Consider the following 10,471-nt stretch of genomic DNA (forward strand, 5'->3'; position numbering starts at 1 on the left):
CTGTAAAAGCAGAGAATGATAGATACAGAAATAATTACAGATCTGGCATTTGTCATTTTTCAGATACCTGGCTCCCAGCACAGTAATCTACTTTCCAGAAACAGTCAAGTGGCCCACCTTCAGTGGCACCATGGCATCCAAACCTAGCTGCAATCAGGGCCACAAGGTGTGTTCTAACTTGCTCTGACAGAAGCCAATATTCATCACTGCACATTTTGGACATTTGCCTTCAAGGAAGGCAAGGGAATGAGCAAGAATAAGGTGAGCCTCACATGGCCCATGAGCAAGCAGCTTGCTTCGTGTGCCAGGGCTACACTGACGCATCTGGCAGCAGGGCTAGACTGGCATAGGGGCAACTGGGCAGTTAGAGTCTGCACCCACAAAAGGCGGGAGCTACGTAAGCCAATGCCACTGGGTCATCCTAGGACACAGCCACATACACAGCTTTGTTCCTCTCCATAATGGCCAGAGTAACACAACTACTGCGGAGCTGCTGGCAAAGCCACCTGCAAGCCGTTCCTTGAATGCGGGTTCCAAGGTGCCCGGTTTGTAGCCTGAGGCATTTGGCAAGTTCTCAGCTTTGGCAAGCTGCTTGCAAGGTCAGGAAAGCTGGCTGTCCCGCACCTAGAGTCTCACACAGGACAGCCTGAAGTAACTGGGGGGCCCTGGCTGCAGATAGTTTCACTATTCAGAAAAGAAAAATGAGGTCACTGAATTTTTATTATTTTTTTTCTTTTTACAATAACCAAAGGCCGTTGCTAAAAGCCTTTCCTCCTTCTAGAATGTGCCCTTAGAAGACTTCACCCCAGAGGCTGACAATAAAGATGTTTCAAACAAACTAGACACTGGACTCATCATCTGCACCTCAGCCTGATGGTGCCTTTGCATATGCTGCTTTTACATTAGAACTCTTATCAACAGCCAATCTCAAGTGGCTCATTTTACACTTGTGTTATGGAGATCAGAAGGAAGCATCGTGACTTATATTCCATAGCTAAAACTGCAGGAGCATAAAGACAAGTTATCTGACAAAATGAAAGTTAAATATATACAGGTGCCTTGTGGTTGCTACTTGCTGATCTGGCAACAGTTGTTAGTCATTTCATCAGAAGGCCCATCTGCAGGGATCTGAGAGTCAAAAGCTTTGATTGTCTGCCCTTTATGTTGTCTGGCTCCTCTTCACTCATTCTCCAGAGCCAGTGAAGGCTTGGAGTAGTAACAGAAACCTATTCAAGCCATGCTGTTCTGCAGATGTTTAAAAGATCATCAAAAGCACAAACTGTGAAGAAGCTCACACAATACATGGCAAACATTTTGATTAACTGCCCCAACTGGAAGTCATAGACCCCAGGCTGTCCTAGAGTGTGTTTTGGCTTTTAAGAAAGGAAGTTTGCAGTGGGGTTTTCTGCAAGTGTCTGTCATTCCGAGATGGTTTAGAGCTATGCTCAGCCCATTGCTATGCAATGGGAGAAGGCTGCACTGCAGAGGAACCATGGGAATCAGATCCCCTTCCAGGGAGGCAGTGTTGAGGACCCCAGGATGCTGCATCTGGCACTGGGCTCAAGTCAGTTTCTGGGGAACAGTTCCACAACTTCAAAGGAATTTGTCCTCCTTGTTTTAGTCTGTCCAGTGGCCTGGATACGAGGTCAGGCAGAGAGCTCTGGGTTTAGTCCTTTAGGAGTTACAAGTGGAAAGAACAGTGGGTAACAAGCAGAGCATGAGGCAGCACATGAGGATGCTAGGAGGGGTTGAAGTTTTAAGTCAAGTGACATGATGGTTACTTCTTCTGAACCTGAAAATCCAGGACAATACCTGCTATAAAGGATTGTGTGCCAAAAGGGAGAAGCCAGCATCACATCCATAAGATACCTTCACAAATCCAGCAGCGAAACCACCCCATGCAGCAAATGGCTTGCACCAGTGTAAAGATCACATCCATACATGCAAGTTAGACACTAGCTGCTGAACTTGACTCTCTCAAATTTCCTGTACTGAACAATGTAGGACAGCCCCAGAGACACACTAAGCATTGCAACGGGTGTTGGCACAAACTGACAGAAACCAGAATAAATTCAAATTCAAGGCTGAAGTGCTTTCCTTAGTTCATCCCATTGTACTTAGTTATTTCAGCACATAATTGCTAACATTCTTCACTGATCTAAAATTCCTGTGGATACAATAAGAGCAGCCACAGATGGATGCTAGCCTTCACTCTGAGTTTACATGCCCCTACGCTCAAAATGTATAGAGCTTTCAAAGTATCAATGACCTAAATGTATTTCTGAAAGCCACAGATATGTTTAGGGGTCCTCCCACATGATGCATACAGCCCATTTCCTGCAGCCACACTAAAGGCCTGCAGACAACAGTATCTCTTCCTAGCCTTATTTGTCCTCTTTAGCACCTACAGTCGTAAAACAATTTCCTTTTCCTCCTAAGCTCCACATTACATATGATTAACTGCCACAGGGCATCCCCGGTTTCAAATGCTCTGTGCAGCCCCATCTGAAGATGTTGGTGCCAGCGCTTGGAGATAAATATTCAGTGGAGCATAAAAGTTTTATTATTATGAGAGTAGGGACAGATGTACAGGTGATTTTCTTTTTCATCCCCAAGGTAAAAAGGGACAATTAAGATTACTGTAACACACAAGAGTATAACGTAAAAGTACAGTTACACAGGAAAGAGGAACAAACTGGGAGATGCATATGAAATTTATAAATATTGAGATACATATTTTAGATATAGAGATGAATACTTTCTGTAAGAGTAAAGATTAAATAACAATGAATATTTCTCACACCCTTTAAAAAATTATAAGCATCATTTTTTAATTTCAGTAGCCCAATTTTAAAATGCTAACACAGTACGAATTATTTGAACTCATGTACAAAATACACTCCAAGAAAGCCTCTACACTTAATTTCTAATGGTTCAGTAGAAGTATATGATCTATTCACCCTGTGTTTGAAAACATTCGGTCTCAACCCATATATTAGAAGCATATCACCCTCAAGGTAAGAAAAATATTTTAAGGTTTTCCTGTTGCTTTCCAAAACCAGCTCAGAAAACATTGGTGAAAGCACAAAAAATGGCAGACTGGGGTTTGTTTGAGAGAGCAATAGGATATAGAAGACAAAGGGAAAAACATCATGCGGAAGCAACAGGTCCTCCTTCCAGAATGCAGCTTCAACACACTTTGTTGAAATTCTTTAATGCATGAATATATACAAGTCTCTAGCAAATCTACAGTGCAGATAAGGTAAAGCTAAAACAGACCATCAGATTTTCACAGACATTGTGACATCCTCGTCTTAAATAGCTGCTCACCCCCTCCCTCTCCTAGAATCAGGCTTGGATATTCTAAAAAACAGCCCTCTAACTCTAGTTTTATTTAAACTGTGACAGTCCCTACAGTGAGCAAAAATGCTGGAAAAACACAGGTTTATTGCAGTGCTAGTTACTGTGATTTTACAGTGACTTTTTAGTATCCACCTCAGCCTCCCTTTGGTTTTCAGGCATTGTTGACCAAGATACAAGACGCCCCTGCTAAACACAGCTTCACTAAAACTCCTATTTTCACACATCAACACTTTCTAGCAGAGGGACACGGCTCAAGCCCAGGCTGCCTCATGGCTAAGTGCGCTCAGCAGAGCTGGGAAAATGGGTCACTTACTGACAGTCGACTGACCTCATTTCAGGCTGAATTGCAGGATGTGTCCCAGCATTTGGGGGTGAGGGTTATCAGCATGGCTGGGAGCAGAAACAACCAAAACCTGCAGCAAGGCAACATTGTGAGTATAGGTAACACTCCAGTAGCCCCAGTCTGCCCCCACTTCCCCTTACAAGGCTATCGCAAGGCAGGTGATAAAACCTCCTTAATTTACCACAAAACAATGTCAACCAAGCCCTCAGTCACATCACCCAGCTGGAAACACACAGGCTAGATGCTGGGTACCATCCTTCCCATGGGGCCAGCCAGAGGCTCCCCACATCACCGCAGTCCCGTCTCCTTCAGCTACCTCCATGGACGCCAGCACCTCCGTGACACGACAGACAAAGCTGCAACCAAGAATACAGGGCTTTTCATGGCAGCATTAAATTGCCTCCTGGTCCAGTCCCAGGGGAAGAGACCACTGATAAAAGCCCATTTCATATATTTGAAAAAGGTTCATCACCATCTAGCCTCAACTGGGCTCCGTGGCTGCCAGTGCCCATAACCATGACCCTGCAGCCACACAGCCCAGCACACAGAGGTGAAATGGAGGAGGAAAAGGGGTTTCTACTATAACTTCTTATGTCTGGTGTATTCGTTCAGGACCACTGTGCATGTTGTTGTGTCCAGCTGGCTCTGTCCTGATCTTTTCCAGATGTATTCCAGCTATATGCCCCATCCCTGGCAGCGTTTGAGGCCAGCTGGACAAGGCTTTGAGCAACCTAGTCTAGTGGAAAGTATTCCCGCTCATGGTAGCAGGTTGCAACTAGATGAACTTTAAGGTCCCTTCCAACCCAACACATTCTATGATTCTACAATGTGGCATGCACAGACACCTGTGCAATAGTAAGATCTAGTTTTACAGCATGTCTCAAATCTTGAATCATGTGTAAATTTAAAAACACAAAGTCTACAGGCTGTCTCCCAAGTACCAGTAGCCACTAGGTTCCAGCTGGAGGGAAAAGAAAAGAACAAAAATTAAAGAGAAACCTGTATTACAACACCCTCTGGCCTTGCCTTCCCTCTCACTATGAGAAGCCCTCTCCAGGTGAGTTAATGTTATGCCCTTCAAACATGAAACATACAAAAGGTCACCAAAACATAACCAACTGACTCTTTTCTATTATGTCAATACCCACTACCTTTACTATCATCATTATTTTCTACAATGGGGACAAAGTCATCTCTCCCAAGAGGCAGATGAGTGCTTTGGTACATCTAAACACTGCCGCAGCTCCATTCCAGCCACACAGGGTATAAGCCACATAGAAATGTTCTTCTCTATTGATCTCAGTGGGCTTAAAATCACATCAGACCATTAAATTTCACACAGGTAAATTCTTGTACCAACCATGGCACTATGTAGCATTAGACCTTAATGCCACAGAAGGAAGTTTTAACATGAAAGCAAACAACCCTTAAAAAAGCAAAAACCAACTCAAACATGCAGAGATCATTATTTACTGGTGCGCAACCAATGCAGCACACATCCACACCATGCTGCATCAGTCTGATATATTGGTTCATATGCCTATCATTTTGATCTGATCAGCATACCAGGAGCTGTTTTATGGAAGGCGTTGGTGATTTTCACTATCCTTCTTCCCTCTTATTCCTTCCCCACCCTCCTACAAAGAGTCAACTTCACACAAAACCCTTTTCTTCAGGTCATTCTGAAGACGATGCTGTTTTGACAGCTTCATGCATTTTCCGTCTGCAAAATCTGTGGAAGCCCTGCCTAAAAAAGTGATATATGACCAGAAAGAGACCCTCACCCTCAAACCTAATTAGAAACCTTCACTGTTCATTCGGGTTTCAAGAGGACAGAAGCCCAAAGCAGCTGGATGGGAATATGAACCATAGCATGCTCAAACAGCTTTCTCATATTCATTCAGTGACCAAGATCCCTCTGTTTATTATCAGCTGCAATACAGCTTGAGACAAAGTGCACTGTTAATAGGGTGCTTGAGAGAAAAGTCACAAGGATGTGCCCTAAACTAAGGGATTTCTGAAAGTAATGGCTGCAGAGCATATACCACACAGTAGCACTGCTCTAATAGATAGCTTTCTTCAGTCATTGCCATTAACTGTGTGTTTTTACCAACAAGATTCAAAACCAAAACAGAAGGGGTGACAAATCACCTTATCTAGTTAAGGGATACTAGTTCCTAACACAGTTAAAAGTTGTAAAATGAGATGCGCAAAGATGGCTGCAAAATAATAATGATATTTAAGAACAGAGAAAGCAGGAAAAATGATAAAAAGGATAAAGAGGGTTTACCTAATTCAATTCACGATGCCATCTTTCTTCTAGAGAAGTACAGAGATTTTGCCTCCATGCAAATATTTCAGACTTATTTTTCGCTTTATCATTTAGGAAGGTGATAGATAATGAAATAGGTATTTATGTAACTAAAAGACCATAGATGAATTCACACAATACACCAAAATAAGTAGGTAAAACCTCATAAAAACATATCCAGGCCCACACATGCTCAAGGATTTGAAAACCTTGAATTCCAATTTTGATTCCTTTTGTTGTTAAGTAAAATAGGGTTTGCCATGCATTGTCAGAACAATGGTTCCTTTTGTCCATAGGTTTGTCTCTAACAGTAACTCAGGACAATGCTTCAGAATACAGTGAATGTTCTTCAAGTAGCAGTTTTGTAGTACCTGAACCTATGATTATATATACTAATTCCAAAGCATTAATTAGCCTGAAGAGCCTTCATCACCCTTGAGTTCCTCTGTCTCTAAAATACCTAGTCATATATTACCATATGTTACAAAATATTGCAGATACGACCAACAGCTGCAGAGTCTCTGCTGCTGAAAAGGCAAGTCAGAAAGTCAAGGGACTCCTAACTTTTTTCAAATCAACAACAATGTAAGAGGGTGTCAGAGTTCTTCCTATAGTCACCCACCCGCATACAGCTACTAGACTAGATCAATTAAGTATGGTGGGTGCACAGTGCCACCTGGGAGATGGGACAAAGAGCTGGACACCAGAGAAGCAGAAACATGGTAACTGGAGAAGACAATGAAGCACACAAAATGCAATGGAAATAACAGGAGGCTTTTGGTCAGCTCTCCCTGAAGCCTCTGTAACTCAGTAATAGAGACATTTTGCAAGCAACACACCCTTTAGTTAAAGGGTGATTTTTTTTTCCTATTGTCCTTGTTCCAGCTTTCATAAATTTAACAACATTCTACACTATCAAAGCATTCATTCATCATCTTTATTTCTTGTACCTCCCATTGTAAATGCTATTCTACTACCTTTAGCTAATTTATGTACAGTTGCTGTTCCTAGCAGGCTCACAGAATGCCATCTGGAGGCAAAGACACTCCAGCAAGTCAGGCAAAGGATTTCATCTGGTATCAGAGTTTTTGTATGCATGCTTATTTTATAAAAGTTTGTACACTTATTTCATAAAAACATTAATTAAGCAGTTTCCTTTTCTACGCATGCATGCAAGTGAAGGATGGCTTTGTCTGCTAGTAGAAGTTTGAGCATCTGAATTTGGAGTAAGGCTAGAAATAAAATCTCAGATTGGATCCGTTTCAACAAGACCTAAACCCAGAAGAATTACAGTAGTCTTGTCATACAGCAATGACTTATACAACATGTGCCATTTCTAAGGATGACATCTCAGTTTGCTCTATGGACCTGTTCTGAGTGCGGGGGGATCTACTCAGCAGGTTGAAGCTGCCATTACTGGAACAGACGATCCCAGCAAGCAAATCATTTTATTTCATAAATTCATGAAGTACAGAGTCTATAAAAGAGGCCATTTAATCACAGATCTCTCTCTGCTCATCCCAGCAGCTTGTGCTTAGTTTAAGCAGCTCTTTCAAGCAGGCCTGCAGCCCTGACCTGAATAAATCAAGAGCTGGGAAATTTATCACTGTTCTTGGTAGTTTATTACAATGGTTATTAAAACTCACTGTTAAGGAAGAATGCCTAACTCTCTGATTTCAAGTTCAGTCTTGTGCTTACCCTGCTAAATTACAGAGCCCTTTAGTACATATTTCCTCTCCACAAAGGCACTTAAGCACTGTAATCAAGTTGCTCAACATTTTTTGTGATAAGCTAAATACACTGAATTCTTCATCTCTTTCTGCGAAGAACTCAAGCCCTTATCTAGCTCTCAAGCTTTCTACACTCTTTAGTCTTTTAACATCTAAAAAGCACAAGCAGGCAGAGGCTGTACTCCAGTGCACACAACCACACAGGTTAGGTCTAACTAGGGGAAAAACTGTGTGCTGCAGCATGCTCATGAATCGAGACCTCCACAGCCTGCCCTATGCTGTCCATGGTGTGGATGCTGCCTTCTGGCCAGCACAACCAAGTCTCTCATCTGCACAAACCAAAGGACAAATGAAGGGATGCAGGAGGACATGAGAAAAGAAAGCAGATGCCTAGACATCACTTAAGCATGAGCTGAGGTCATAGTGACACATACACCTGAACCCAGCATCTCAGCAGCTCTGCCAGGCTCCTGCTTTCATTGCAGCCTTTGAACAGGGGCACACGTGGAGATCATTGAATGATCTCTTCCCTATTATGGCAGAAGCTCTTGTATTACCTTGGGAAACGTGAATGACTTTCCAGCCCTCTGCCTTCTCTCAGCTGAAGGGCTCTAGCTTAGTTATTTAAAAATGAGTATGAAATATCTCTTCATTCATGAGGGACACAAGACTAGCTCCTGATTGACCATAGTCACTAGAGGCAGATGACCTCTTTTTAGAGAAAAAGGTAGAGAAGTGGCTTAAGATTTCTCTACAATTAGGCCCTGCTTATTACAATCACAGACACCATTAAAAGTGTGATGTGAAGGAACAGAAAAATGGCACTTCACTTCAGCTAACACGTGCAGGCATGAATCTGGGCCCATACATATCAATCCCTTAAGTTTGTATATCTTGTTTTCTAATGACCAAAGAATTGTCTTTACACCACCACCCCCCCCCATAGTAGCACAATACCGTACAGATGTGGCATTGCCAAGGATGGGTTTTGAGCTCTCTTGCAATGAGCTTTGTCACAGAGAGGAGGAAAATAGAGCAAAATAGACAGAGCAGCCTTCTGCTTCAGCAAAGAGACATTGTGAGGAATGCTAATGTTCTGCCTGATCTTGCAGCAGGCTTTACTCATGGGAGCAGGCTCATCAGCTTCGCCAGGGTGTGTCACAGGAGGAAACAGAAGGGAAAGAAGCCAGGCCCCTGTCAGTAACTGCAAGCATCGTTCTGGGCTGGGGTGGACTGGGGGGGGGTGTGGAAGAGGAGGAGGGAAGAAGTCACCTTTAACAGGGTTTGGGCAACAAAAATTTTGCCTCATTTTAACTTGGTCTGCATGTTCTGGCCCAAAATCCAAAAGCGACAGCTCCAGCTACCCAGAAACAAATCCCAGCTGCAAAAGAGGGGAAAAAAAAAAACACACAAAAAAAAAAAAAAAAGAGGAAAAAACACACACACACACATATACATATGTACATAAAATTCCCTCTTCATTTTGTGGAAAGCATTTAATTGGGGCATATTTTTAAGTTGACCACCCATTACATCCCCACTGCCATAGTCTTGACACTTTTCTCTTCAGCTTCCACTTGAATTGCCACTGAAACCACTATTAAATGACAATGTACTTCGGATTAAACGAAATAGCCTCTGATTTACTTCGTATTGCAGATGACTTTGGGAGGAAAAGCACATTCTGACAGCTGTTTCCATTTCATTGTGCTTTTTTGTTTTTTGAAAACCCATTTGTTTTTAATTTGTCTATAAATAATAGAGGAAAACACAGCTGAGGGGCCCAGTGTGATTTTTATAGAAAGTACATTTTTAGAAATCTGATAAGCTTATAACCACATATGTTTGAAATCACAGTAATATAAAGTACAGAATCTTAAAAAAAAACCCTACATGTCAAGCAATCTAGTATTTATTTTATCTGGCATTTAGCAGCATTCGTCAAATATCATGCATTCAGAACAGCTTTGCAACTAGATTCTGAATGCATGAAGAAATATCTTGCAGACCTTCAACAAGGTACTGACCCGAAAGATACTCCAACCCAGAAGACACTTAACACTTAAGTAGCCCCTGTACAAGGCAAAAGAATTCAGGCACGATGATGTGTCAGGACAAACAGCTACTGCATGCTATCCCGAGAAACAAACGGAGACAGAATCTATAGTTCTAATCAGGTGTCTGCTGCAACTTCAAGGACTGTTTCACAGTTGCTCTGTCTGGAAAATGGAATTAACAGATTAGGATATAACCTTCCTGAGATCAAAATGGTTGGGTTTTCCCCTAGATTGAGAGTGACCTCACAAGCAGCATGACAAATAATTAGCTTGTGTTTATCAAAATGAGTCATGAAAGTAATGAACCACACATTAATTCAGCTCACACTGCTTTGGTACAGACCAGAACTAGCAGATTATCAATGACAGTGACAGCAGTTAGTACTGAAGTTAATTTATTTTCAGATGCAGGAGGAAGCCTCAAGAAGCCTTGATGACAGCCAGAGCACAAAAGAAACCCCTCAATTAGTCCCTTTATTTCCTCAGAAAAGCTGTATTTAAAAAAAAAAAATAATGGGGAGAGTTATGTCGGTTCTGCACCACAGGAAGATTCCTTAACCTGGAGAATTTTACCTGACCACTTAGGAAGATTTCTGATCTACAGTGTGATTCATAGTACAGCAATCTAACAAGACTGGAGCAAAAGTGGGAGGGGACACAGACACAT

At 42.2% G+C, this 10,471-nt stretch overlaps 1 long non-coding RNA gene across 1 annotated transcript in view; it reads right to left on the reverse strand.

The window, feature by feature from the left end:
• LOC133212341 (uncharacterized) overlaps nucleotides 1-1,918 on the reverse strand; it is a 42,810-nt gene extending 40,892 nt beyond the window's left edge. The window contains exon 1 of the long non-coding RNA XR_009725455.1: nucleotides 1,813-1,918. This is a non-coding gene — a long non-coding RNA (uncharacterized LOC133212341). The remainder of the gene's footprint in view (nucleotides 1-1,812) is intronic.
• Nucleotides 1,919-10,471: the final 8,553 nt, after the last annotated feature.

The sequence above is a fragment of the Neopsephotus bourkii genome, unplaced genomic scaffold (assembly GCF_033783945.1).
Source record: "Neopsephotus bourkii isolate Nb327-2 ecotype Australia unplaced genomic scaffold, CSIRO-AGI_Nbou_v1 NB_690, whole genome shotgun sequence".
NCBI lineage: Eukaryota > Metazoa > Chordata > Aves > Psittaciformes > Psittacidae > Neopsephotus > Neopsephotus bourkii.